Genomic DNA, 27,400 nt, shown 5'->3' on the forward strand with positions numbered 1-27,400 from the left:
AAGCGGGGACGGAAGCGGAAAGCCCAGGCCAAAAGCCGCAGAGGAAGCGGGGACGGAAGCGGAAAGCCCAGGCCAAAAGCCGCAGAGGAAGCGGGGACGGAAGCGGAAAGCCCAGGCCAAAAGCCGCAGAGGAAGCGGGGACGGAAGCGGAAAGCCCAGGCCAAAAGCCGCAGAGGAAGCGGGGACGGAAGCGGAAAGCCCAGGCCAAAAGCCGCAGAGGAAGCGGGACGGAAGCGGAAAGCCCAGGCCAAAAGGCAACAGAATTGAAACGGCTACAGAAGAAGCAAAGACAAAAGCCTTACCCGCACGCACGCACGCACGCACGCACGCACGCACGCACGCACCTAACCCCAAAGCCAAGCAGGGACGGAAGCCGAAAGCCAAGGCCAAAAGCCGCAGAAGAAGCGGGGACGGAAGAGGAAATCAAAGGAAAAGGCAACAGAATTGAAACGGCTACAGAAGATGCAAAAACAAAACCTGCCTTGCACGCACGCACGCACGCACGCACGCACGCAACCCCAAAGCCAACCTTACCCTGCTTTTGTCACACGTCCATCAGGCTCTGCCCTCCCTCGGGCAAAGCCTCCCAAAAATACCACGTTCCACTCGTCGGCGTTCCCCTCCACGGAAGTCTTTAGTAAAAGGCGAAAGGCTTGTGCGTGCTGAAGGGGAACCAGAGTGCCGATTTGAAACGGCCCAAACGGCCTACCCCCAACCCCTCCGTTGGCCCTGACTCACCCGTCCGCGGCGGCGAACCGCATCCTTATCGGGAAAAAAAGGCGCGGAAACGCCACGGGCCTGCGGAGGGGCTCGGCCCGCCCGCCCGCTTGGCTTCTCTTTTATCGCCGCAATTTCTCCATTTCACGTATCGCTTTTTCTCGATTAAGATCCCTACGTGTTTATCGTATGCGCCTTCCAGCCAGTCGACTCCGTGTTGGTGTGGGCTGACACGGCGATAAAAAACTCATTCCGATTGCCTTCCCATTTTTCACCTCGGCCGCTGACTGTCAGCCAGTTCTCTCTCTCTCTCTCTCTCTCTCTCTCTCTCTCTCTCTCTCTCTCTCTCTCTCTCTCTCTCACTCACTCACTCACTCACTCACTCACTCACTCACAGCCCCCCCCCCTTTGAGGTCACTCACCTCACTTTTTTTTTTTTTTTTTTTTATATCTAAAAGGGCGGGAAAACGCCACCGGCCGACAGGGCTCCGCCCACACCCCCTTTTTTTCACTAGCTTTTCTCTTTGACACGCTTAGAAAGAGTGCACCCTTCCCGGAGACGCTGCAATACCGGGGCGATGCGCGGAGCGGACGGAGCGAGCCCCTGTTCCGACTCCCTGTTGCAAAAATCCGTTTAATATGTTGTCCTCGCATGGAGGACATATCAGATATTAAACTGATAAGAACAGATTTTTTTTTTTTTTTTTTTTTTTTTTTTTCTTCTAAAAAAAAAGAAAAAGAAGTATTGATCAATTCGTAAAAACTTTCAAATAAAAGACAATCCACAAGACAGTCCGATACAAGTACAGAATCCCCACAAGGGGGTACAGGACAAAAGCCGCCGAGGCGGCGCACATAACAATTGCCCCCTAGGGGGTTACAAGTGGAAGTCCAAGTTCGACGGGGTCCATCTAGGCTTCCGCCCCGATGGCTCCGTCTCCCTCTCCTCCCGTCGTCCTCGCCAGTGGAGTCGAGCGACTGGCCCTCTGCCCTCTATCGCGACGGCCCCTGGGAAGGCACCATCCCTTCGCCACTTCTCCCAGGCTGCCCTTCGGCGAGGATTTCCTATCCTCTTGCGAGGATTCCAAATCCTGGTAGTCCGGCCCTCCGTCCGTCCAACCGTTGGTTCCCTCCGGCGGCCTGGCCCGCCTCTGGGTTACCAGCAACGTTGGGTGCCGAAGCACCCAACGTTCTGAAAAGGGGACAAGTCCCCGTCTGGCGTCGGGGCCGAAACCCCCAGGCAAACGACCGCTTCGACCCACCCCCGTCACCGGATCCCTATCAGGCGATCCAGTATCGACGGGGGCGGGCCAATATCTGCTCGATATGAGCAGATACTCACTTGATCTTAGCCAAAAGGCCGAGAAGCGATGACCGCATTATCGGACGCCCCCCGCGCGCGGACCCTCCGTGCACCGGCTGGGCCACTCGGTCGCCACACCAAGAACGGCCGAAACTACGGAAGCGGAAAGCCCAGGCCAGAAGCCGCAGAGGAAGCGGGGACGGAAGCGGAAAGCCCAGGCCAAAAGCCGCAGAGGAAGCGGGGACGGAAGCGGAAAGCCCAGGCCAAAAGCCGCAGAGGAAGCGGGGACGGAAGCGGAAAGCCCAGGCCAAAAGCCGCAGAGGAAGCGGGACGGAAGCGGAAAGCCCAGGCCAAAAGGCAACAGAATTGAAACGGCTACAGAAGAAGCAAAGACAAAAGCCTTACCCGCACGCACGCACGCACGCACGCACGCACGCACGCACCTAACCCCAAAGCCAAGCAGGGACGGAAGCCGAAAGCCAAGGCCAAAAGCCGCAGAAGAAGCGGGGACGGAAGAGGAAATCAAAGGAAAAGGCAACAGAATTGAAACGGCTACAGAAGATGCAAAAACAAAACCTGCCTTGCACGCACGCACGCACGCACGCACGCACGCAACCCCAAAGCCAACCTTACCCTGCTTTTGTCACACGTCCATCAGGCTCTGCCCTCCCTCGGGCAAAGCCTCCCAAAAATACCACGTTCCACTCGTCGGCGTTCCCCTCCACGGAAGTCTTTAGTAAAAGGCGAAAGGCTTGTGCGTGCTGAAGGGGAACCAGAGTGCCGATTTGAAACGGCCCAAACGGCCTACCCCCAACCCCTCCGTTGGCCCTGACTCACCCGTCCGCGGCGGCGAACCGCATCCTTATCGGGAAAAAAAGGCGCGGAAACGCCACGGGCCTGCGGAGGGGCTCGGCCCGCCCGCCCGCTTGGCTTCTCTTTTATCGCCGCAATTTCTCCATTTCACGGATCGCTTTTTCTCGATTAAGATCCCTACGTGTTTATCGTATGCGCCTTCCAGCCAGTCGACTCCGTGTTGGTGTGGGCTGACACGGCGATAAAAAACTCATTCCGATTGCCTTCCCATTTTTCACCTCGGCCGCTGACTGTCAGCCAGTTCTCTCTCTCTCTCTCTCTCTCTCTCTCTCTCTCTCTCTCTCTCTCTCTCTCTCTCTCTCTCTCACTCACTCACTCACTCACTCACTCACTCACTCACAGCCCCCCCCCCTTTGAGGTCACTCACCTCACTTTTTTTTTTTTTTTTTTTTATATCTAAAAGGGCGGGAAAACGCCACCGGCCGACAGGGCTCCGCCCACACCCCCTTTTTTTCACTAGCTTTTCTCTTTGACACGCTTAGAAAGAGTGCACCCTTCCCGGAGACGCTGCAATACCGGGGCGATGCGCGGAGCGGACGGAGCGAGCCCCTGTTCCGACTCCCTGTTGCAAAAATCCGTTTAATATGTTGTCCTCGCATGGAGGACATATCAGATATTAAACTGATAAGAACAGATTTTTTTTTTTTTTTTTTTTTTTTTTTTTCTTCTAAAAAAAAAGAAAAAGAAGTATTGATCAATTCGTAAAAACTTTCAAATAAAAGACAATCCACAAGACAGTCCGATACAAGTACAGAATCCCCACAAGGGGGTACAGGACAAAAGCCGCCGAGGCGGCGCACATAACAATTGCCCCCTAGGGGGTTACAAGTGGAAGTCCAAGTTCGACGGGGTCCATCTAGGCTTCCGCCCCGATGGCTCCGTCTCCCTCTCCTCCCGTCGTCCTCGCCAGTGGAGTCGAGCGACTGGCCCTCTGCCCTCTATCGCGACGGCCCCTGGGAAGGCACCATCCCTTCGCCACTTCTCCCAGGCTGCCCTTCGGCGAGGATTTCCTATCCTCTTGCGAGGATTCCAAATCCTGGTAGTCCGGCCCTCCGTCCGTCCAACCGTTGGTTCCCTCCGGCGGCCTGGCCCGCCTCTGGGTTACCAGCAACGTTGGGTGCCGAAGCACCCAACGTTCTGAAAAGGGGACAAGTCCCCGTCTGGCGTCGGGGCCGAAACCCCCAGGCAAACGACCGCTTCGACCCACCCCCGTCACCGGATCCCTATCAGGCGATCCAGTATCGACGGGGGCGGGCCAATATCTGCTCGATATGAGCAGATACTCACTTGATCTTAGCCAAAAGGCCGAGAAGCGATGACCGCATTATCGGACGCCCCCCGCGCGCGGACCCTCCGTGCACCGGCTGGGCCACTCGGTCGCCACACCAAGAACGGCCGAAACTACGGAAGCGGAAAGCCCAGGCCAGAAGCCGCAGAGGAAGCGGGGACGGAAGCGGAAAGCCCAGGCCAAAAGCCGCAGAGGAAGCGGGGACGGAAGCGGAAAGCCCAGGCCAAAAGCCGCAGAGGAAGCGGGGACGGAAGCGGAAAGCCCAGGCCAAAAGCCGCAGAGGAAGCGGGACGGAAGCGGAAAGCCCAGGCCAAAAGGCAACAGAATTGAAACGGCTACAGAAGAAGCAAAGACAAAAGCCTTACCCGCACGCACGCACGCACGCACGCACGCACGCACGCACCTAACCCCAAAGCCAAGCAGGGACGGAAGCCGAAAGCCAAGGCCAAAAGCCGCAGAAGAAGCGGGGACGGAAGAGGAAATCAAAGGAAAAGGCAACAGAATTGAAACGGCTACAGAAGATGCAAAAACAAAACCTGCCTTGCACGCACGCACGCACGCACGCACGCACGCAACCCCAAAGCCAACCTTACCCTGCTTTTGTCACACGTCCATCAGGCTCTGCCCTCCCTCGGGCAAAGCCTCCCAAAAATACCACGTTCCACTCGTCGGCGTTCCCCTCCACGGAAGTCTTTAGTAAAAGGCGAAAGGCTTGTGCGTGCTGAAGGGGAACCAGAGTGCCGATTTGAAACGGCCCAAACGGCCTACCCCCAACCCCTCCGTTGGCCCTGACTCACCCGTCCGCGGCGGCGAACCGCATCCTTATCGGGAAAAAAAGGCGCGGAAACGCCACGGGCCTGCGGAGGGGCTCGGCCCGCCCGCCCGCTTGGCTTCTCTTTTATCGCCGCAATTTCTCCATTTCACGGATCGCTTTTTCTCGATTAAGATCCCTACGTGTTTATCGTATGCGCCTTCCAGCCAGTCGACTCCGTGTTGGTGTGGGCTGACACGGCGATAAAAAACTCATTCCGATTGCCTTCCCATTTTTCACCTCGGCCGCTGACTGTCAGCCAGTTCTCTCTCTCTCTCTCTCTCTCTCTCTCTCTCTCTCTCTCTCTCTCTCTCTCTCTCTCTCTCTCACTCACTCACTCACTCACTCACTCACTCACTCACAGCCCCCCCCCCTTTGAGGTCACTCACCTCACTTTTTTTTTTTTTTTTTTTTATATCTAAAAGGGCGGGAAAACGCCACCGGCCGACAGGGCTCCGCCCACACCCCCTTTTTTTCACTAGCTTTTCTCTTTGACACGCTTAGAAAGAGTGCACCCTTCCCGGAGACGCTGCAATACCGGGGCGATGCGCGGAGCGGACGGAGCGAGCCCCTGTTCCGACTCCCTGTTGCAAAAATCCGTTTAATATGTTGTCCTCGCATGGAGGACATATCAGATATTAAACTGATAAGAACAGATTTTTTTTTTTTTTTTTTTTTTTTTTTTTCTTCTAAAAAAAAAGAAAAAGAAGTATTGATCAATTCGTAAAAACTTTCAAATAAAAGACAATCCACAAGACAGTCCGATACAAGTACAGAATCCCCACAAGGGGGTACAGGACAAAAGCCGCCGAGGCGGCGCACATAACAATTGCCCCCTAGGGGGTTACAAGTGGAAGTCCAAGTTCGACGGGGTCCATCTAGGCTTCCGCCCCGATGGCTCCGTCTCCCTCTCCTCCCGTCGTCCTCGCCAGTGGAGTCGAGCGACTGGCCCTCTGCCCTCTATCGCGACGGCCCCTGGGAAGGCACCATCCCTTCGCCACTTCTCCCAGGCTGCCCTTCGGCGAGGATTTCCTATCCTCTTGCGAGGATTCCAAATCCTGGTAGTCCGGCCCTCCGTCCGTCCAACCGTTGGTTCCCTCCGGCGGCCTGGCCCGCCTCTGGGTTACCAGCAACGTTGGGTGCCGAAGCACCCAACGTTCTGAAAAGGGGACAAGTCCCCGTCTGGCGTCGGGGCCGAAACCCCCAGGCAAACGACCGCTTCGACCCACCCCCGTCACCGGATCCCTATCAGGCGATCCAGTATCGACGGGGGCGGGCCAATATCTGCTCGATATGAGCAGATACTCACTTGATCTTAGCCAAAAGGCCGAGAAGCGATGACCGCATTATCGGACGCCCCCCGCGCGCGGACCCTCCGTGCACCGGCTGGGCCACTCGGTCGCCACACCAAGAACGGCCGAAACTACGGAAGCGGAAAGCCCAGGCCAGAAGCCGCAGAGGAAGCGGGGACGGAAGCGGAAAGCCCAGGCCAAAAGCCGCAGAGGAAGCGGGGACGGAAGCGGAAAGCCCAGGCCAAAAGCCGCAGAGGAAGCGGGGACGGAAGCGGAAAGCCCAGGCCAAAAGCCGCAGAGGAAGCGGGACGGAAGCGGAAAGCCCAGGCCAAAAGGCAACAGAATTGAAACGGCTACAGAAGAAGCAAAGACAAAAGCCTTACCCGCACGCACGCACGCACGCACGCACGCACGCACGCACCTAACCCCAAAGCCAAGCAGGGACGGAAGCCGAAAGCCAAGGCCAAAAGCCGCAGAAGAAGCGGGGACGGAAGAGGAAATCAAAGGAAAAGGCAACAGAATTGAAACGGCTACAGAAGATGCAAAAACAAAACCTGCCTTGCACGCACGCACGCACGCACGCACGCACGCAACCCCAAAGCCAACCTTACCCTGCTTTTGTCACACGTCCATCAGGCTCTGCCCTCCCTCGGGCAAAGCCTCCCAAAAATACCACGTTCCACTCGTCGGCGTTCCCCTCCACGGAAGTCTTTAGTAAAAGGCGAAAGGCTTGTGCGTGCTGAAGGGGAACCAGAGTGCCGATTTGAAACGGCCCAAACGGCCTACCCCCAACCCCTCCGTTGGCCCTGACTCACCCGTCCGCGGCGGCGAACCGCATCCTTATCGGGAAAAAAAGGCGCGGAAACGCCACGGGCCTGCGGAGGGGCTCGGCCCGCCCGCCCGCTTGGCTTCTCTTTTATCGCCGCAATTTCTCCATTTCACGGATCGCTTTTTCTCGATTAAGATCCCTACGTGTTTATCGTATGCGCCTTCCAGCCAGTCGACTCCGTGTTGGTGTGGGCTGACACGGCGATAAAAAACTCATTCCGATTGCCTTCCCATTTTTCACCTCGGCCGCTGACTGTCAGCCAGTTCTCTCTCTCTCTCTCTCTCTCTCTCTCTCTCTCTCTCTCTCTCTCTCTCTCTCTCTCTCTCTCACTCACTCACTCACTCACTCACTCACTCACTCACAGCCCCCCCCCCTTTGAGGTCACTCACCTCACTTTTTTTTTTTTTTTTTTTTATATCTAAAAGGGCGGGAAAACGCCACCGGCCGACAGGGCTCCGCCCACACCCCCTTTTTTTCACTAGCTTTTCTCTTTGACACGCTTAGAAAGAGTGCACCCTTCCCGGAGACGCTGCAATACCGGGGCGATGCGCGGAGCGGACGGAGCGAGCCCCTGTTCCGACTCCCTGTTGCAAAAATCCGTTTAATATGTTGTCCTCGCATGGAGGACATATCAGATATTAAACTGATAAGAACAGATTTTTTTTTTTTTTTTTTTTTTTTTTTTTCTTCTAAAAAAAAAGAAAAAGAAGTATTGATCAATTCGTAAAAACTTTCAAATAAAAGACAATCCACAAGACAGTCCGATACAAGTACAGAATCCCCACAAGGGGGTACAGGACAAAAGCCGCCGAGGCGGCGCACATAACAATTGCCCCCTAGGGGGTTACAAGTGGAAGTCCAAGTTCGACGGGGTCCATCTAGGCTTCCGCCCCGATGGCTCCGTCTCCCTCTCCTCCCGTCGTCCTCGCCAGTGGAGTCGAGCGACTGGCCCTCTGCCCTCTATCGCGACGGCCCCTGGGAAGGCACCATCCCTTCGCCACTTCTCCCAGGCTGCCCTTCGGCGAGGATTTCCTATCCTCTTGCGAGGATTCCAAATCCTGGTAGTCCGGCCCTCCGTCCGTCCAACCGTTGGTTCCCTCCGGCGGCCTGGCCCGCCTCTGGGTTACCAGCAACGTTGGGTGCCGAAGCACCCAACGTTCTGAAAAGGGGACAAGTCCCCGTCTGGCGTCGGGGCCGAAACCCCCAGGCAAACGACCGCTTCGACCCACCCCCGTCACCGGATCCCTATCAGGCGATCCAGTATCGACGGGGGCGGGCCAATATCTGCTCGATATGAGCAGATACTCACTTGATCTTAGCCAAAAGGCCGAGAAGCGATGACCGCATTATCGGACGCCCCCCGCGCGCGGACCCTCCGTGCACCGGCTGGGCCACTCGGTCGCCACACCAAGAACGGCCGAAACTACGGAAGCGGAAAGCCCAGGCCAGAAGCCGCAGAGGAAGCGGGGACGGAAGCGGAAAGCCCAGGCCAAAAGCCGCAGAGGAAGCGGGGACGGAAGCGGAAAGCCCAGGCCAAAAGCCGCAGAGGAAGCGGGGACGGAAGCGGAAAGCCCAGGCCAAAAGCCGCAGAGGAAGCGGGACGGAAGCGGAAAGCCCAGGCCAAAAGGCAACAGAATTGAAACGGCTACAGAAGAAGCAAAGACAAAAGCCTTACCCGCACGCACGCACGCACGCACGCACGCACGCACGCACCTAACCCCAAAGCCAAGCAGGGACGGAAGCCGAAAGCCAAGGCCAAAAGCCGCAGAAGAAGCGGGGACGGAAGAGGAAATCAAAGGAAAAGGCAACAGAATTGAAACGGCTACAGAAGATGCAAAAACAAAACCTGCCTTGCACGCACGCACGCACGCACGCACGCACGCAACCCCAAAGCCAACCTTACCCTGCTTTTGTCACACGTCCATCAGGCTCTGCCCTCCCTCGGGCAAAGCCTCCCAAAAATACCACGTTCCACTCGTCGGCGTTCCCCTCCACGGAAGTCTTTAGTAAAAGGCGAAAGGCTTGTGCGTGCTGAAGGGGAACCAGAGTGCCGATTTGAAACGGCCCAAACGGCCTACCCCCAACCCCTCCGTTGGCCCTGACTCACCCGTCCGCGGCGGCGAACCGCATCCTTATCGGGAAAAAAAGGCGCGGAAACGCCACGGGCCTGCGGAGGGGCTCGGCCCGCCCGCCCGCTTGGCTTCTCTTTTATCGCCGCAATTTCTCCATTTCACGGATCGCTTTTTCTCGATTAAGATCCCTACGTGTTTATCGTATGCGCCTTCCAGCCAGTCGACTCCGTGTTGGTGTGGGCTGACACGGCGATAAAAAACTCATTCCGATTGCCTTCCCATTTTTCACCTCGGCCGCTGACTGTCAGCCAGTTCTCTCTCTCTCTCTCTCTCTCTCTCTCTCTCTCTCTCTCTCTCTCTCTCTCTCTCTCTCTCTCACTCACTCACTCACTCACTCACTCACTCACTCACAGCCCCCCCCCCTTTGAGGTCACTCACCTCACTTTTTTTTTTTTTTTTTTTTATATCTAAAAGGGCGGGAAAACGCCACCGGCCGACAGGGCTCCGCCCACACCCCCTTTTTTTCACTAGCTTTTCTCTTTGACACGCTTAGAAAGAGTGCACCCTTCCCGGAGACGCTGCAATACCGGGGCGATGCGCGGAGCGGACGGAGCGAGCCCCTGTTCCGACTCCCTGTTGCAAAAATCCGTTTAATATGTTGTCCTCGCATGGAGGACATATCAGATATTAAACTGATAAGAACAGATACTACACTTGATCTTAGCCAAAAGGCCGAGAAGCGATGACCGCATTATCGGACGCCCCCCGCGCGCGGACCCTCCGTGCACCGGCTGGGCCACTCGGTCGCCACACCAAGAACGGCCGAAACTACGGAAGCGGAAAGCCCAGGCCAGAAGCCGCAGAGGAAGCGGGGACGGAAGCGGAAAGCCCAGGCCAAAAGCCGCAGAGGAAGCGGGGACGGAAGCGGAAAGCCCAGGCCAAAAGCCGCAGAGGAAGCGGGACGGAAGCGGAAAGCCCAGGCCAAAAGGCAACAGAATTGAAACGGCTACAGAAGAAGCAAAGACAAAAGCCTTACCCGCACGCACGCACGCACGCACGCACGCACGCACGCACCTAACCCCAAAGCCAAGCAGGGACGGAAGCCGAAAGCCAAGGCCAAAAGCCGCAGAAGAAGCGGGGACGGAAGAGGAAATCAAAGGAAAAGGCAACAGAATTGAAACGGCTACAGAAGATGCAAAAACAAAACCTGCCTTGCACGCACGCACGCACGCACGCACGCACGCAACCCCAAAGCCAACCTTACCCTGCTTTTGTCACACGTCCATCAGGCTCTGCCCTCCCTCGGGCAAAGCCTCCCAAAAATACCACGTTCCACTCGTCGGCGTTCCCCTCCACGGAAGTCTTTAGTAAAAGGCGAAAGGCTTGTGCGTGCTGAAGGGGAACCAGAGTGCCGATTTGAAACGGCCCAAACGGCCTACCCCCAACCCCTCCGTTGGCCCTGACTCACCCGTCCGCGGCGGCGAACCGCATCCTTATCGGGAAAAAAAGGCGCGGAAACGCCACGGGCCTGCGGAGGGGCTCGGCCCGCCCGCCCGCTTGGCTTCTCTTTTATCGCCGCAATTTCTCCATTTCACGGATCGCTTTTTCTCGATTAAGATCCCTACGTGTTTATCGTATGCGCCTTCCAGCCAGTCGACTCCGTGTTGGTGTGGGCTGACACGGCGATAAAAAACTCATTCCGATTGCCTTCCCATTTTTCACCTCGGCCGCTGACTGTCAGCCAGTTCTCTCTCTCTCTCTCTCTCTCTCTCTCTCTCTCTCTCTCTCTCTCTCTCTCTCTCTCTCACTCACTCACTCACTCACTCACTCACTCACTCACAGCCCCCCCCCCTTTGAGGTCACTCACCTCACTTTTTTTTTTTTTTTTTTTTTTTTTTTTTATATCTAAAAGGGCGGGAAAACGCCACCGGCCGACAGGGCTCCGCCCACACCCCCTTTTTTTCACTAGCTTTTCTCTTTGACACGCTTAGAAAGAGTGCACCCTTCCCGGAGACGCTGCAATACCGGGGCGATGCGCGGAGCGGACGGAGCGAGCCCCTGTTCCGACTCCCTGTTGCAAAAATCCGTTTAATATGTTGTCCTCGCATGGAGGACATATCAGATATTAAACTGATAAGAACAGATTTTTTTTTTTTTTTTTTTTTTTTTTTTTCTTCTAAAAAAAAAGAAAAAGAAGTATTGATCAATTCGTAAAAACTTTCAAATAAAAGACAATCCACAAGACAGTCCGATACAAGTACAGAATCCCCACAAGGGGGTACAGGACAAAAGCCGCCGAGGCGGCGCACATAACAATTGCCCCCTAGGGGGTTACAAGTGGAAGTCCAAGTTCGACGGGGTCCATCTAGGCTTCCGCCCCGATGGCTCCGTCTCCCTCTCCTCCCGTCGTCCTCGCCAGTGGAGTCGAGCGACTGGCCCTCTGCCCTCTATCGCGACGGCCCCTGGGAAGGCACCATCCCTTCGCCACTTCTCCCAGGCTGCCCTTCGGCGAGGATTTCCTATCCTCTTGCGAGGATTCCAAATCCTGGTAGTCCGGCCCTCCGTCCGTCCAACCGTTGGTTCCCTCCGGCGGCCTGGCCCGCCTCTGGGTTACCAGCAACGTTGGGTGCCGAAGCACCCAACGTTCTGAAAAGGGGACAAGTCCCCGTCTGGCGTCGGGGCCGAAACCCCCAGGCAAACGACCGCTTCGACCCACCCCCGTCACCGGATCCCTATCAGGCGATCCAGTATCGACGGGGGCGGGCCAATATCTGCTCGATATGAGCAGATACTCACTTGATCTTAGCCAAAAGGCCGAGAAGCGATGACCGCATTATCGGACGCCCCCCGCGCGCGGACCCTCCGTGCACCGGCTGGGCCACTCGGTCGCCACACCAAGAACGGCCGAAACTACGGAAGCGGAAAGCCCAGGCCAGAAGCCGCAGAGGAAGCGGGGACGGAAGCGGAAAGCCCAGGCCAAAAGCCGCAGAGGAAGCGGGGACGGAAGCGGAAAGCCCAGGCCAAAAGCCGCAGAGGAAGCGGGGACGGAAGCGGAAAGCCCAGGCCAAAAGCCGCAGAGGAAGCGGGACGGAAGCGGAAAGCCCAGGCCAAAAGGCAACAGAATTGAAACGGCTACAGAAGAAGCAAAGACAAAAGCCTTACCCGCACGCACGCACGCACGCACGCACGCACGCACGCACGCACGCACCTAACCCCAAAGCCAAGCAGGGACGGAAGCCGAAAGCCAAGGCCAAAAGCCGCAGAAGAAGCGGGGACGGAAGAGGAAATCAAAGGAAAAGGCAACAGAATTGAAACGGCTACAGAAGATGCAAAAACAAAACCTGCCTTGCACGCACGCACGCACGCACGCACGCACGCAACCCCAAAGCCAACCTTACCCTGCTTTTGTCACACGTCCATCAGGCTCTGCCCTCCCTCGGGCAAAGCCTCCCAAAAATACCACGTTCCACTCGTCGGCGTTCCCCTCCACGGAAGTCTTTAGTAAAAGGCGAAAGGCTTGTGCGTGCTGAAGGGGAACCAGAGTGCCGATTTGAAACGGCCCAAACGGCCTACCCCCAACCCCTCCGTTGGCCCTGACTCACCCGTCCGCGGCGGCGAACCGCATCCTTATCGGGAAAAAAAGGCGCGGAAACGCCACGGGCCTGCGGAGGGGCTCGGCCCGCCCGCCCGCTTGGCTTCTCTTTTATCGCCGCAATTTCTCCATTTCACGGATCGCTTTTTCTCGATTAAGATCCCTACGTGTTTATCGTATGCGCCTTCCAGCCAGTCGACTCCGTGTTGGTGTGGGCTGACACGGCGATAAAAAACTCATTCCGATTGCCTTCCCATTTTTCACCTCGGCCGCTGACTGTCAGCCAGTTCTCTCTCTCTCTCTCTCTCTCTCTCTCTCTCTCTCTCTCTCTCTCTCTCTCTCTCTCTCTCACTCACTCACTCACTCACTCACTCACTCACTCACAGCCCCCCCCCCTTTGAGGTCACTCACCTCACTTTTTTTTTTTTTTTTTTTTATATCTAAAAGGGCGGGAAAACGCCACCGGCCGACAGGGCTCCGCCCACACCCCCTTTTTTTCACTAGCTTTTCTCTTTGACACGCTTAGAAAGAGTGCACCCTTCCCGGAGACGCTGCAATACCGGGGCGATGCGCGGAGCGGACGGAGCGAGCCCCTGTTCCGACTCCCTGTTGCAAAAATCCGTTTAATATGTTGTCCTCGCATGGAGGACATATCAGATATTAAACTGATAAGAACAGATACTACACTTGATCTTAGCCAAAAGGCCGAGAAGCGATGACCGCATTATCGGACGCCCCCCGCGCGCGGACCCTCCGTGCACCGGCTGGGCCACTCGGTCGCCACACCAAGAACGGCCGAAACTACGGAAGCGGAAAGCCCAGGCCAGAAGCCGCAGAGGAAGCGGGGACGGAAGCGGAAAGCCCAGGCCAAAAGCCGCAGAGGAAGCGGGGACGGAAGCGGAAAGCCCAGGCCAAAAGCCGCAGAGGAAGCGGGGACGGAAGCGGAAAGCCCAGGCCAAAAGCCGCAGAGGAAGCGGGACGGAAGCGGAAAGCCCAGGCCAAAAGGCAACAGAATTGAAACGGCTACAGAAGAAGCAAAGACAAAAGCCTTACCCGCACGCACGCACGCACGCACGCACGCACGCACCTAACCCCAAAGCCAAGCAGGGACGGAAGCCGAAAGCCAAGGCCAAAAGCCGCAGAAGAAGCGGGGACGGAAGAGGAAATCAAAGGAAAAGGCAACAGAATTGAAACGGCTACAGAAGATGCAAAAACAAAACCTGCCTTGCACGCACGCACGCACGCACGCACGCACGCAACCCCAAAGCCAACCTTACCCTGCTTTTGTCACACGTCCATCAGGCTCTGCCCTCCCTCGGGCAAAGCCTCCCAAAAATACCACGTTCCACTCGTCGGCGTTCCCCTCCACGGAAGTCTTTAGTAAAAGGCGAAAGGCTTGTGCGTGCTGAAGGGGAACCAGAGTGCCGATTTGAAACGGCCCAAACGGCCTACCCCCAACCCCTCCGTTGGCCCTGACTCACCCGTCCGCGGCGGCGAACCGCATCCTTATCGGGAAAAAAAGGCGCGGAAACGCCACGGGCCTGCGGAGGGGCTCGGCCCGCCCGCCCGCTTGGCTTCTCTTTTATCGCCGCAATTTCTCCATTTCACGGATCGCTTTTTCTCGATTAAGATCCCTACGTGTTTATCGTATGCGCCTTCCAGCCAGTCGACTCCGTGTTGGTGTGGGCTGACACGGCGATAAAAAACTCATTCCGATTGCCTTCCCATTTTTCACCTCGGCCGCTGACTGTCAGCCAGTCTCTCTCTCTCTCTCTCTCTCTCTCTCTCTCTCTCTCTCTCTCTCTCTCTCTCTCTCTCTCTCTCTCACTCACTCACTCACTCACTCACTCACTCACAGCCCCCCCCCCTTTGAGGTCACTCACCTCACTTTTTTTTTTTTTTTTTTTTATATCTAAAAGGGCGGGAAAACGCCACCGGCCGACAGGGCTCCGCCCACACCCCCTTTTTTTCACTAGCTTTTCTCTTTGACACGCTTAGAAAGAGTGCACCCTTCCCGGAGACGCTGCAATACCGGGGCGATGCGCGGAGCGGACGGAGCGAGCCCCTGTTCCGACTCCCTGTTGCAAAAATCCGTTTAATATGTTGTCCTCGCATGGAGGACATATCAGATATTAAACTGATAAGAACAGATACTACACTTGATCTTAGCCAAAAGGCCGAGAAGCGATGACCGCATTATCGGACGCCCCCCGCGCGCGGACCCTCCGTGCACCGGCTGGGCCACTCGGTCGCCACACCAAGAACGGCCGAAACTACGGAAGCGGAAAGCCCAGGCCAGAAGCCGCAGAGGAAGCGGGGACGGAAGCGGAAAGCCCAGGCCAAAAGCCGCAGAGGAAGCGGGGACGGAAGCGGAAAGCCCAGGCCAAAAGCCGCAGAGGAAGCGGGGACGGAAGCGGAAAGCCCAGGCCAAAAGCCGCAGAGGAAGCGGGACGGAAGCGGAAAGCCCAGGCCAAAAGGCAACAGAATTGAAACGGCTACAGAAGAAGCAAAGACAAAAGCCTTACCCGCACGCACGCACGCACGCACGCACGCACGCACGCACCTAACCCCAAAGCCAAGCAGGGACGGAAGCCGAAAGCCAAGGCCAAAAGCCGCAGAAGAAGCGGGGACGGAAGAGGAAATCAAAGGAAAAGGCAACAGAATTGAAACGGCTACAGAAGATGCAAAAACAAAACCTGCCTTGCACGCACGCACGCACGCACGCACGCAACCCCAAAGCCAACCTTACCCTGCTTTTGTCACACGTCCATCAGGCTCTGCCCTCCCTCGGGCAAAGCCTCCCAAAAATACCACGTTCCACTCGTCGGCGTTCCCCTCCACGGAAGTCTTTAGTAAAAGGCGAAAGGCTTGTGCGTGCTGAAGGGGAACCAGAGTGCCGATTTGAAACGGCCCAAACGGCCTACCCCCAACCCCTCCGTTGGCCCTGACTCACCCGTCCGCGGCGGCGAACCGCATCCTTATCGGGAAAAAAAGGCGCGGAAACGCCACGGGCCTGCGGAGGGGCTCGGCCCGCCCGCCCGCTTGGCTTCTCTTTTATCGCCGCAATTTCTCCATTTCACGGATCGCTTTTTCTCGATTAAGATCCCTACGTGTTTATCGTATGCGCCTTCCAGCCAGTCGACTCCGTGTTGGTGTGGGCTGACACGGCGATAAAAAACTCATTCCGATTGCCTTCCCATTTTTCACCTCGGCCGCTGACTGTCAGCCAGTTCTCTCTCTCTCTCTCTCTCTCTCTCTCTCTCTCTCTCTCTCTCTCTCTCTCTCTCTCACTCACTCACTCACTCACTCACTCACTCACAGCCCCCCCCCCTTTGAGGTCACTCACCTCACTTTTTTTTTTTTTTTTTTTTATATCTAAAAGGGCGGGAAAACGCCACCGGCCGACAGGGCTCCGCCCACACCCCCTTTTTTTCACTAGCTTTTCTCTTTGACACGCTTAGAAAGAGTGCACCCTTCCCGGAGACGCTGCAATACCGGGGCGATGCGCGGAGCGGACGGAGCGAGCCCCTGTTCCGACTCCCTGTTGCAAAAATCCGTTTAATATGTTGTCCTCGCATGGAGGACATATCAGATATTAAACTGATAAGAACAGATACTACACTTGATCTTAGCCAAAAGGCCGAGAAGCGATGACCGCATTATCGGACGCCCCCCGCGCGCGGACCCTCCGTGCACCGGCTGGGCCACTCGGTCGCCACACCAAGAACGGCCGAAACTACGGAAGCGGAAAGCCCAGGCCAGAAGCCGCAGAGGAAGCGGGGACGGAAGCGGAAAGCCCAGGCCAAAAGCCGCAGAGGAAGCGGGGACGGAAGCGGAAAGCCCAGGCCAAAAGCCGCAGAGGAAGCGGGGACGGAAGCGGAAAGCCCAGGCCAAAAGCCGCAGAGGAAGCGGGACGGAAGCGGAAAGCCCAGGCCAAAAGGCAACAGAATTGAAACGGCTACAGAAGAAGCAAAGACAAAAGCCTTACCCGCACGCACGCACGCACGCACGCACGCACGCACGCACCTAACCCCAAAGCCAAGCAGGGACGGAAGCCGAAAGCCAAGGCCAAAAGCCGCAGAAGAAGCGGGGACGGAAGAGGAAATCAAAGGAAAAGGCAACAGAATTGAAACGGCTACAGAAGATGCAAAAACAAAACCTGCCTTGCACGCACGCACGCACGCACGCAACCCCAAAGCCAACCTTACCCTGCTTTTGTCACACGTCCATCAGGCTCTGCCCTCCCTCGGGCAAAGCCTCCCAAAAATACCACGTTCCACTCGTCGGCGTTCCCCTCCACGGAAGTCTTTAGTAAAAGGCGAAAGGCTTGTGCGTGCTGAAGGGGAACCAGAGTGCCGATTTGAAACGGCCCAAACGGCCTACCCCCAACCCCTCCGTTGGCCCTGACTCACCCGTCCGCGGCGGCGAACCGCATCCTTATCGGGAAAAAAAGGCGCGGAAACGCCACGGGCCTGCGGAGGGGCTCGGCCCGCCCGCCCGCTTGGCTTCTCTTTTATCGCCGCAATTTCTCCATTTCACGGATCGCTTTTTCTCGATTAAGATCCCTACGTGTTTATCGTATGCGCCTTCCAGCCAGTCGACTCCGTGTTGGTGTGGGCTGACACGGCGATAAAAAACTCATTCCGATTGCCTTCCCATTTTTCACCTCGGCCGCTGACTGTCAGCCAGTTCTCTCTCTCTCTCTCTCTCTCTCTCTCTCTCTCTCTCTCTCTCTCTCTCACTCACTCACTCACTCACTCACTCACTCACTCACAGCCCCCCCCCCTTTGAGGTCACTCACCTCACTTTTTTTTTTTTTTTTTTTATATCTAAAAGGGCGGGAAAACGCCACCGGCCGACAGGGCTCCGCCCACACCCCCTTTTTTTCACTAGCTTTTCTCTTTGACACGCTTAGAAAGAGTGCACCCTTCCCGGAGACGCTGCAATACCGGGGCGATGCGCGGAGCGGACGGAGCGAGCCCCTGTTCCGACTCCCTGTTGCAAAAATCCGTTTAATATGTTGTCCTCGCATGGAGGACATATCAGATATTAAACTGATAAGAACAGATTTTTCTTTTGAAAGAATTTATTGATCATTTGCAGCCAGACAGAGCATTAAAAACACATTTCAAGTATCATTTTACCTTTTCAATTTGCATGTCTTAAAACACTTTAAAAAGGCATAAATTTGGATAAAAAACACGTGCTTGGTCAAATTTAAAAGTACGTATGTTAAAAGGCAATACTTAAAACAAAACAATACTTTAAAACACAGTGTGATAAAAGCCATAAAAAGTGTTACATCAAAACAGGGTTAAGACATGATAAGAAATGTGTGTAAAAGTTTTAAAAGTCTCTGTTGTGCAAAGAAGGGGGAGCTTGGAGTCCATAAACGGGGCCGATTCCTCCCGCTCCGCCGAACCGGTCACCGCTCCATTCTTCCTCTGTGGCCCAGCGGAGATCCTCGACCACGGCAGCCATTCCGGCGCAGTCAGGCCGCGGCCGCCCGGACCACTTCACGTGGGTGGGGGCCCCTTCCGAATGGCGCGTGGGACGTACCACCCTAGGGTCCCTGTAGCCAGCTTCGCCACTGCCTGGGTGGCCGTCTCCACGCGCTTCCCCACCAGCAGGTTTCTGGAGGTCCACAGTGCCTCTTTATAGCATGTCAGGGTGAGCCAGAGCTGGCGGAATTGTCCCGATGGTATGGGTCTCTGGCTCACCCCGTAGAGCACCAGCTGTGCTGTCAGGACCTCCCCTGCTGGCAGGCTCGGGGTTATCAGGGGCCCCGCTTGGATCCACAGGTCCCGGGCGGCCCTGCACTCCCAGAGCAGGTGCCGCACGGTCTCCTCTCCGCCACAAGTCGGCCGTGGGCACCTCGATGTTCTTCCCATGCCCCGGGAGTGCATGACGGCTCTGACCGGGAGGATCTCATGGGCCACCATCCAGTTGAGGTCGCGGTGCCGGTTCAGCAGAGCAGGATGGGCCACGTTGCGCCAAACCGTGGAGGGCTCGCCTAGCGCGAGCCCGCGCACTGGACTCACCGGCTCCCCCTCCTGCACAACAGAGAGAATAAAACGATGGTTAGTTAAAACTCGCTCTGTCTGCTGTTCAAGATTAAAATCCTTCAAAAACTTTTTTAAAATACTATATGCTGGTGGCAAGTTAAAAGCCACCGGGACCCTCAGGTCGATGGGGAGGAGCCTCAAGGTCCGCAGGTACCCCCCCAGCCAAAACCTCACCAACAGGCCCGTCTTGGTGTCTTGGCTGGCCAGGCTCACGTGGAGTGCGGTGTACCTGCTGGACAAAAACACAACAAAATTTGGGAGGCCCCTCCCCCCTTTTAAAACACTCCTCTTCACCACCTCTCTCTTCAGCCTCTCCCACTTGGATTTCCATAAAAAATAAAAAACCATGCGGTCGAGGAGTAAAAGCACTCTTCTGGGAGGCAGGAAGATGGCTGAAACGGATAAAAACAGGGGTAAAATCACAGTTTTTATGATTAAAATACGTCCTTCGATGGTCAAGTCACGTAGTCCCCAGAAAGCCAGTCGTTGCCTAGTCTTCCCAAGTAGACCACCCCAGTTCCCGCTGCCTAGCCCTAGCCGGTCAAATTTTACCCCTAGAACCCTTAAGTCTGTTTGCGTTGTGAGTGGCAGTCCTGTCAAGTCCTGTGCGCGCCAGGGGCCGTGAAACTGGGCCTCTGTTTTGTCTCTATTCAGTTTGGCCCCTGACGCCAGTCCGAACCAGTCAGTCCTGTCCAGAGTCCTGTCGATGGAGGGTCGGTCGGTGCATAAAACGTTCACGTCGTCCATGTAAAAAACGCATTTGGCTGAGAGTCCCCCGCTCCCCGGGACTCCCAGCCCAGTGATCCGTTGGTCCCTTCTCAAGACCTGCGCCAAGGGTTCGATACAGGAGACAAAGAGAAGGGGAGATAACGGACAACCCTGACGGACGCCGCAGTGGACATGAACTGCGTTTGTGAGTTTCCCGTTAACAAGGATTCTGCTGTGTATACCCCTATACAACAGCCCCACCCACGCTATAAACCTGTCCGGATAGCCCATTTTTTGCAGTACCTGAAACAGGTACTGGTGCGAGACCCGATCAAAAGCTTTTTCAAAGTCTAAATTTAGTACTGCTAAACGAATGTTTCTGTCTCTCGCAAGACAGATGGCGTCTCTGATCAGTACGAGGCTGTCGGTGATCTTCCTTCCCGGGATGGCGCAGGTTTGATCCGGGTGGATCACTGAACCTAAAACCGTGGACATTCTGTTGGCTAAAAGTTTGCTAAAAAGTTTCAAATCAAAATTTAAAAGCGTGATGGGTCTCCAGTTTTTCAGGTCAGTCCTGTCGTCTTTTTTATGGAGTAATGACACTATCCCTACTCTAAAACTGTCTGGAAGTCTGTCGAGGTCCTCTAAGTCTTTAAAAACAGTCAGGAGGTCGTGTGCTAAAATGTCCCAAAAGGTGAGATAAAACTCCAGAGGCAGCCCATCTGCCCCCGGAGACTTCCCCCTCTTAAAACCATTAAAACACTTGTTCAATTCCTCCATACTAAAGTCTTTTTCTAGTGTTCCATCTTGGTTGACTGTTTTTTCTAAAAACCCTAAAACCTCTTTTGTTCGTTCTTTTAAAATTTCTTTTTCCCCAAACAGTTCCCCATAAAAAGTTTCTACAACTTTTAAAATGTCATCAGTTTCCATAATCATATTTCCTTCCTTGTTTTTTAATTTGGACATAGTCCCACTCCTACTTAAAATTTTCTTAAAAAAGTACCTGGTGCATTTTTCTCCCTCTTCTACATCTCTTTCTTTACTTCTTAAAATAACCCCCTTGCTTTTTTCCCACGATAAAATAGCCATCTCTTGTTTTACTGCTTTTATCTCATCGTTAAAATCAATGCCCTGGTTTCGCAAAATAAAATATCTTTCTAAACGTTTCTGCAGTCCCACCATGCACCTATCTGTTTTCTTTTTCCTATCTCTCCCTAACTGACTAAAAAAGGCTTTGGTCCTACCCTTCACCATCTCCCACCACTGTGCTCTAGTGTCAAAACAGTCCTGGAGGGTCTGCCAGTCCCTGAACTGCTCCCTGTACTGCCTTACGGCCTCCTCATCCTCCAACAGGGAGCAGTTCAGTTTCCACAGACCCTTCCCTACAGTCACACCCGAGGATAGTGAAAGGGTGCAGGACAGCATAGAGTGGTCCGAGAAGAAAACCGGGGTCAATCTAGCATCGGTTGGGGGGGCGTCCCTGGTAAAAAAGTAGTCTATGCGAGAGGCTTTGGTGCCATCATCACTGAACCAGGTGAGGCCCTCCTCTCCGGGATGCAAGGTCTTAAAACAGTCGGTAAATCTAAAGTCCCTAACCATACTGTTTAAAAAGGTCGATGCCTTGTCTACCTTAAAATCAACCCCTGCACCTCTTCTGTCAGCCCTGGTTAAAACACTGTTAAAATCCCCTGCTAAAATAAGGGGAGCCCTACCTAGCAGGTGGGACTGCAGATCTTCTAAAAGGGTAAAACGTTCGTTTTTATCACTAAAACCATACACATTGATTACTTTAAAATCTTTCCCTAAAAAAGTCAAGTTCAGTAAAAGCACCCGTCCATTTCTAAAAACAGTGCACCCCTTCACCAACACATGTGGATTCTTTATTAAAACCGCCACTCCGTCATTTTTGTTAGCATTGGAGCCGCTCCAGCAGGAGGGCCCGTGGCTCCACATCCGTTCCCACTTAAAATAGGAGTTTTTAAAAGGCAGTCCACATTCCTGTAATAAAATCACATCGCTTTTTACAGTACTTAAAAATGATAAAACGGACTGCGCCCTAAAAGTGGTTGTGATACATCTTACATTTATGGTGCTAAAAGTGAGCGCCATTAAAAGGGTAAAAGGGGTTAAAAGGACGTGCATAAAACTAAAAACGTGGGAACCTTAAAAGAGGGTAAAACAATAAAACAGGTACTAAAATCATAAAACAATACTTACCTCTTCGCTTTTTGCTTTTTTCTTCTTATCGCGTCTGGGGAGGCCTGAGCTCTCCTTGGGGGTGGAGGTCGTAAGGTTTAAGTTTAAAAACGACACTTGGTTCGGAGAGCTGGAAGGAAATACCCTAGGAGAGGAATCTGACTCTCCAGAGCTCACTTCAGGCCTCCCCTTTTTACTGGCTGGATCGATGTCAGCGGACAGATCTCTATCTCGTTTGCCAAGTAAAAGCTGCCCACACTGGATAAAATCATCGCTGGCCGCCGAGTCACTGGTGCTGGGAGAGGGGCTGGAGGTTCCTGTCTCCTCAGATCCCCCAGCCTCCTCTCCCGCGCTCTGCTCTTTCTCCATTGACTGTCTGTGCTCGGCGGCCACCTGCTTAAAAGGAATTAAAACAGGGTCCGCCACCACTTCCTCCACCTCTTCCTCCGCTACCTTCTCCATTTCTTTTGCTCCCTCCGCCACCTCTTTTGCCACCTCCGCCCTCTTTTCCACGGGCCCCCTACCGGCCACCACAGGCTCCACGGGCGCCCTGACCGCCCGGAGCTTGTTGGCGAAGGACTGAGGACAGTCTCTGAACAGGTGGGAGAGCTCGCCACACAAGTTGCAAGCTCTCCCATTTGGGCACTCCGCGAAGACGTGCCCGATCTCCCGGCATTTTCCGCACACCACCTCCTGGCACGCCTCCGCGAGGTGCCCATGCTTCATGCACTTTCTGCATAACTTTGGCTGTCCCATGTAGTGCACGAAGCCCCTGTTCTCCCCCAACACTATGATTGAGGGTAACTGCCTCAGTCCTTCAAAACCTGTCGGATCTGGAACCTGCTGGATGGGCACTCTCCAAGCTCCATTCCATATGCCATCCAGATCCTTCACTCTAACTGGAACCCCTTTAACTGTGCAGTACCTTTTCAACCAGACACAGATATCCTCGGGGTTCACAGTCTCATTAAACATCCTGACAATCACCACTTTCAAGGTGTTGTCAGTCAGTTTTTCCACGCAAAACGTTTGGGTCACTTGATCTTTGCTTACTTCAAAACGTGTCCAGAATTCCTTCAGCACCACAACCGTGCTGAAACTGACATCGAAGCCCTGCCCAGCAGGCAAGGCCACGATGCAGTTCAGCTCGGCCGGTGTGAACCTGAGCAGTCTCTGCAGCAACCTCCTGGAGAAGTCCAACCTGGACATCTCCACCTTCACTCCACCCACCACCTTGAACAAGAAACGCACACTGTTGTGCCTCCTCATGCCGGCACGAGCGGCCGACATCCTGGAGGCACGAACAACACTGAACAAAAAACAATCAGAAACGTGGGAGGGGAGGGTGACACAGCAAGAGGGAACAGGAGGGGGGGGGGGAGGGATCACCAACACAAGAGGGTAGGGGGAAGACAAACACTGGTGTGGAGGGGGGGGGGGGGTAGGGGAGGGGGGGGGGGGGGGGAAGGGGCACACTAACAATACAATGGAGGGTAACAAACACTGAACTGGACTACACAAACACCCCACCAAAAACCAAATCAACAAAGAAAAGCAACTGAAAAGACCGGCCAAAAGAAATTAACCACAAAAAACACTTAGACACAAGACAAGAAAACAAGAATACACCAAACGGAAAACTACTGAGACAAACACTCACACTAACAAGACACACCTCCCACCAATTACCTGGCTTGCTAGGCCTGGCAACTGGCGGCACGGAAAAACACTGACAAACAACACTTAACTAGACACACCTGCCCCCAATCAAGGATTGGTGGCTAGGCTACACCAAAACAAACACTTAAACTCACAAAAAGGACTATGGACAAACAAACTATGGACAAACTAATAAACAAGACAAAAAGGAAACACCTAACAAAACTTAAACAAATAGGACACACAGAACAAACAAGAAGCTAAACAAAAAAACAGACTAAACTGTACAAACACAAGACAAGGCCCACAGGGGGACCGGAAAAGTACTGGCCTTGGAGGCACTCACCTGGCCTAGCACTAGGCTAGGCCAGTGGAAGAATGGAAATTTCCGGTGAGTGACTCCTCCTCCAGCACTGGCTCCGGTAACCGTCTGTGGACCTGGGAACAAGACAGAGACAGAAATCAAACACAGTATCAAGACAAATCAAATTCAAAATGATAAGGACAAAAACCAACTGAAAAGGGTAACGCCCACCGGCCGGTCGATCGCCCACGGCCCAAGGAGAGATTTTCGATCAGTATCGATCTCACTCGATACTTCACTTGATCTCAACCAAAAGGCCGAGAAGCGATGACCGCATTATCGGACGCCCCCCGCGCGCGGACCCTCCGTGCACCGGCTGGGCCACTCGGTCGCCACACCAAGAACGGCCGAAACTACGGAAGCGGAAAGCCCAGGCCAGAAGCCGCAGAGGAAGCGGGGACGGAAGAGGAAATCAAAGGAAAAGGCAACAGAATTGAAACGGCTACAGAAGAAGCAAAGACAAAAGCCTTACCCGCACGCACGCACGCACCTAACCCCAAAGCCAAGCAGGGACGGAAGCGGAAAGCCCAGGCCAAAAGCCGCAGAAGAAGCGGGGACGGAAGAGGAAATCAAAGGAAAAGGCAACAGAATTGAAACGGCTACAGAAGAAGCAAAGACAAAAGCCTTACCCGCACGCACGCACGCACCTAACCCCAAAGCCAAGCAGGGACGGAAGCGGAAAGCCCAGGCCAAAAGCCGCAGAAGAAGCGGGGACGGAAGAGGAAATCAAAGGAAAAGGCAACAGAATTGAAACGGCTACAGAAGAAGCAAAGACAAAAGCCTTACCCGCACGCACGCACGCACCTAACCCCAAAGCCAAGCAGGGACGGAAGCGGAAAGCCCAGGCCAAAAGCCGCAGAAGAAGCGGGGACGGAAGAGGAAATCAAAGGAAAAGGCAACAGAATTGAAACGGCTACAGAAGAAGCAAAGACAAAAGCCTTACCCGCACGCACGCACGCACCTAACCCCAAAGCCAAGCAGGGACGGAAGCGGAAAGCCCAGGCCAAAAGCCGCAGAAGAAGCGGGGACGGAAGAGGAAATCAAAGGAAAAGGCAACAGAATTGAAACGGCTACAGAAGATGCAAAAACAAAACCTGCCTTGCACGCACGCACGCACGCACGCACTCAACCCCAAAGCCAACCTTACCCTGCTTTTGTCACACGTCCATCAGGCTCTGCCCTCCCTCGGGCAAAGCCTCCCAAAAATACCACGTTCCACTCGTCGGCGTTCCCCTCCACGGAAGTCTTTAGTAAAATTTTACGTATTTATTGGTTTTACCAAAATTAAAACAAGTATTTACAAATACATGTTATAACTTCCACCACATTTCACCCAATGCAAATAATACAAAAACATATACAATCACCCAATGACAATTACCTCAAAAAATCTTTCACCAGAGTGTGGGCCCTCCCTGCGCCAACCTAAAACCCTCCAGGAAAGCGAGGAAAAACTCCTCACAAAAACTCTTTTGAGAAAATTTCGAAGAAACCTCGGGAGGAGCCATTCGAGGGGGTATCCCCTCCTCCAGGGATGGTTGGGGGTGCTGCAGGTCGGGCCCAGTCCAGGTGCGGTGCAGTGTGCCCTGTGGTGTCCGGGTAAGTAGGGTGGGGTGTATGGGTGAAGAGGGGGGGGGGGGGGAGGGGCCAGTCTTCTTGATGAGGTGGGGGGGGCTTGTCCTTGTGCCAGGAGGGGGGGGGGGGGGGGGGGCTGTTGTGTCCTTTTCGGGGGTCCAGGGAGGAGGGTTCCAGGTGCTGCAGCGGATGTGCTGGGGGGGGGGTTGGGGGGGTTGACCGGTCCTTGGGGCGTGGAGGGTGTTGCTGCTGGGCTGATGTGGCCAACTGGAACTGGAACCCTGTGAGGTGATAGTGGGAGATGGTGGAGAGGGGAGGAAGGAAGGGGGTGAGAAAGGGTACTGGGGTGCAGGTGTAGTGTTCTGTGTACTTCCCATTGAGCCTGGTGGGTTTCTCCTCTCCGGACCCTCATACTGGGGGCAGGTGTTGGTGCCCCCGGGTCTTCGGGCTTGGTGCCGGAACGGGTGAAGTGGTGGCTGCTCGGAAGGTGGTGGTGGTGGGGGCGATGAGGGTGTTGAACGGGGAACGCCGTCTGGCCTTCGGGGACGGAGGGCGGAGTGCAGAGCTGGTGTGGCGATGTGGTGGCATGGAGGGCTGAGCTAGATGGACACGTCCTTCCACCTTTCAACCCCCCATGTGTCTCTGGCGGTGTCCGGGTGGTGTTTGAAGTCCAGGATGGCGTAGTCCCTGAGGAGGAGAGTGATTCTCCTCCTCTGGACGGTGAGAGGTTGGTCCTGTTTATGGTAGACCCTGATGTTCCTTGTCTCCCATATCACCTGCTTGACGGCGCTGACGATCCTCCACTGATGTTGTAGGCGGGGGGTCGTGCAGCCTCCCGGAGGACCGAACAGGATGTCGTCCGCCGCCAAGCGAGGCAAGATGATGTTCCTGTAGAGGGAGACAGAGGGAACAAACAGGGCCCAGACCCGCCTGGCCACGGTGCACTTGACAAACAGATGGTAGATGTTTTCAGTGTCAGTGCAACCGTGGGGGCAGAGCTCGGTACGGGCTATGTGCCGTCTGTACATGAATTCTCTGGTGGGGAGACAGCCGTGAGCAGTTGACCAGTTTAAATCCTTTTGCTTATTGCTGATGCTCTTGTGGCTGATGTTTTTCCATACCTGTTGGATGTCCAGGGCCGGCCTGGCCTTGGGTGGTGTGATGTTGTCCTTCCCTCTGATGTGTGCCATGATGTCCTTGTATTTCCAGGAGGCCAGGCCAGCTGCGGGCAGACCCGTCCTGAAGGCAAAGTTCTTCCACTCCTTGTATACTTTCGGGGGGTCCCAGCAGTAGGGCACAGTGTGGTTGATGGTGGTGTTGGTGATACGGAGTGCTCTGAGTATGGGTGTGGCGAAGTACCTCTCAAAGGCTCCTGCCTTCCTGTCCGGTTTATGGATGTTTGTGACCAGTTGGGAGAGGCCCTGTGCCCTTATGATGTTGAGGATGTCTGGGACCCCCTTCCCCCCCTTCTCCTCTGCGCTGTACATGATGGTCCTCTTCAAGCGCTCCATGTTGCTCCCCCAGACAAAGGTGAACATCAGCCGCTCGATGGTCTTGCTCGTCACCCTGTCCGGGGGAAACACCCTACCGACATAGAGGAGAATGGGGAGGATTATTGCCTTCAGGATCAGGATCTTACCCGTTATTGTGAGGGACCGTGCACTCCATTGGGCGATCTTCTGTTTGGCTTGACTGATGGTGTTGGCCCAGGTCAGGGTCCCTTTCCCGTTGTTCTGGTAGATGACTCCGAGCAGCTTGATGTTGTCTGTTTTTACAGGGAAAGAGGTGGTCATCGCTTCTTTCCAGTGTTGCGACAGGTACAGTTCGCTCTTGCCTCGATTGACCAGGGCGCCAGTGGCTGCACAGTAGTCGTCCACCACCTTTGTTGCCGCGGCGATGGACCGACTATCCGTGCCGACGATGGTGATGTCGTCCATGTACGCCACCACCTGAAGCCTCTCTCCCTGGGCCCCCGGGAGGTGGTAACCCTGGATGGTGTGTGTAGCTCTGATTTTACGGAGGAAAGGCTCCAGGTAGATGACGTACAGCAGGGGTG

At 54.9% G+C, this 27,400-nt stretch overlaps 14 non-coding genes and 6 pseudogenes across 14 annotated transcripts; all 20 read right to left on the reverse strand.

Moving 5' to 3' along the window:
- Nucleotides 1–564: 564 nt before the first annotated feature.
- LOC134013426 (U5 spliceosomal RNA) lies at nucleotides 565–682 on the reverse strand. Its single transcript, XR_009928914.1, has one exon. It is a non-coding gene; the product is annotated as a U5 spliceosomal RNA (small nuclear RNA).
- Nucleotides 683–1,254: 572 nt separating this feature from the next.
- On the reverse strand, nucleotides 1,255–1,461 carry LOC134013266 (U2 spliceosomal RNA; annotated as a pseudogene).
- A 1,222-nt stretch (nucleotides 1,462–2,683) lies between these two features.
- Nucleotides 2,684–2,801, reverse strand: LOC134013427 (U5 spliceosomal RNA). The gene has a single exon (XR_009928915.1). It is a non-coding gene; the product is annotated as a U5 spliceosomal RNA (small nuclear RNA).
- Nucleotides 2,802–3,375: 574 nt separating this feature from the next.
- Nucleotides 3,376–3,582, reverse strand: LOC134013267 (U2 spliceosomal RNA; annotated as a pseudogene).
- A 1,222-nt stretch (nucleotides 3,583–4,804) lies between these two features.
- On the reverse strand, nucleotides 4,805–4,922 carry LOC134013428 (U5 spliceosomal RNA). The gene has a single exon (XR_009928916.1). It is a non-coding gene; the product is annotated as a U5 spliceosomal RNA (small nuclear RNA).
- Nucleotides 4,923–5,496: 574 nt separating this feature from the next.
- Nucleotides 5,497–5,703, reverse strand: LOC134013269 (U2 spliceosomal RNA; annotated as a pseudogene).
- Nucleotides 5,704–6,925: 1,222 nt separating this feature from the next.
- LOC134013430 (U5 spliceosomal RNA) lies at nucleotides 6,926–7,043 on the reverse strand. The gene has a single exon (XR_009928918.1). It is a non-coding gene; the product is annotated as a U5 spliceosomal RNA (small nuclear RNA).
- Nucleotides 7,044–7,617: 574 nt separating this feature from the next.
- On the reverse strand, nucleotides 7,618–7,824 carry LOC134013270 (U2 spliceosomal RNA; annotated as a pseudogene).
- A 1,222-nt stretch (nucleotides 7,825–9,046) lies between these two features.
- On the reverse strand, nucleotides 9,047–9,164 carry LOC134013431 (U5 spliceosomal RNA). The gene has a single exon (XR_009928919.1). It is a non-coding gene; the product is annotated as a U5 spliceosomal RNA (small nuclear RNA).
- A 574-nt stretch (nucleotides 9,165–9,738) lies between these two features.
- On the reverse strand, nucleotides 9,739–9,929 carry LOC134013234 (U2 spliceosomal RNA). Its single transcript, XR_009928753.1, has one exon. It is a non-coding gene; the product is annotated as a U2 spliceosomal RNA (small nuclear RNA).
- A 550-nt stretch (nucleotides 9,930–10,479) lies between these two features.
- On the reverse strand, nucleotides 10,480–10,597 carry LOC134013432 (U5 spliceosomal RNA). Its single transcript, XR_009928920.1, has one exon. It is a non-coding gene; the product is annotated as a U5 spliceosomal RNA (small nuclear RNA).
- A 579-nt stretch (nucleotides 10,598–11,176) lies between these two features.
- Nucleotides 11,177–11,383, reverse strand: LOC134013271 (U2 spliceosomal RNA; annotated as a pseudogene).
- Nucleotides 11,384–12,613: 1,230 nt separating this feature from the next.
- LOC134013433 (U5 spliceosomal RNA) lies at nucleotides 12,614–12,731 on the reverse strand. Its single transcript, XR_009928921.1, has one exon. It is a non-coding gene; the product is annotated as a U5 spliceosomal RNA (small nuclear RNA).
- Nucleotides 12,732–13,303: 572 nt separating this feature from the next.
- LOC134013236 (U2 spliceosomal RNA) lies at nucleotides 13,304–13,494 on the reverse strand. Its single transcript, XR_009928755.1, has one exon. It is a non-coding gene; the product is annotated as a U2 spliceosomal RNA (small nuclear RNA).
- A 590-nt stretch (nucleotides 13,495–14,084) lies between these two features.
- LOC134013434 (U5 spliceosomal RNA) lies at nucleotides 14,085–14,202 on the reverse strand. Its single transcript, XR_009928922.1, has one exon. It is a non-coding gene; the product is annotated as a U5 spliceosomal RNA (small nuclear RNA).
- A 573-nt stretch (nucleotides 14,203–14,775) lies between these two features.
- On the reverse strand, nucleotides 14,776–14,966 carry LOC134013237 (U2 spliceosomal RNA). The gene has a single exon (XR_009928756.1). It is a non-coding gene; the product is annotated as a U2 spliceosomal RNA (small nuclear RNA).
- A 590-nt stretch (nucleotides 14,967–15,556) lies between these two features.
- On the reverse strand, nucleotides 15,557–15,674 carry LOC134013435 (U5 spliceosomal RNA). Its single transcript, XR_009928923.1, has one exon. It is a non-coding gene; the product is annotated as a U5 spliceosomal RNA (small nuclear RNA).
- A 564-nt stretch (nucleotides 15,675–16,238) lies between these two features.
- LOC134013238 (U2 spliceosomal RNA) lies at nucleotides 16,239–16,429 on the reverse strand. Its single transcript, XR_009928757.1, has one exon. It is a non-coding gene; the product is annotated as a U2 spliceosomal RNA (small nuclear RNA).
- A 586-nt stretch (nucleotides 16,430–17,015) lies between these two features.
- LOC134013436 (U5 spliceosomal RNA) lies at nucleotides 17,016–17,133 on the reverse strand. Its single transcript, XR_009928924.1, has one exon. It is a non-coding gene; the product is annotated as a U5 spliceosomal RNA (small nuclear RNA).
- A 559-nt stretch (nucleotides 17,134–17,692) lies between these two features.
- LOC134013242 (U2 spliceosomal RNA) lies at nucleotides 17,693–17,871 on the reverse strand (annotated as a pseudogene).
- Nucleotides 17,872–27,400: the final 9,529 nt, after the last annotated feature.

Source organism: Osmerus eperlanus, chromosome 26 (assembly GCF_963692335.1).
Source record: "Osmerus eperlanus chromosome 26, fOsmEpe2.1, whole genome shotgun sequence".
NCBI lineage: Eukaryota > Metazoa > Chordata > Actinopteri > Osmeriformes > Osmeridae > Osmerus > Osmerus eperlanus.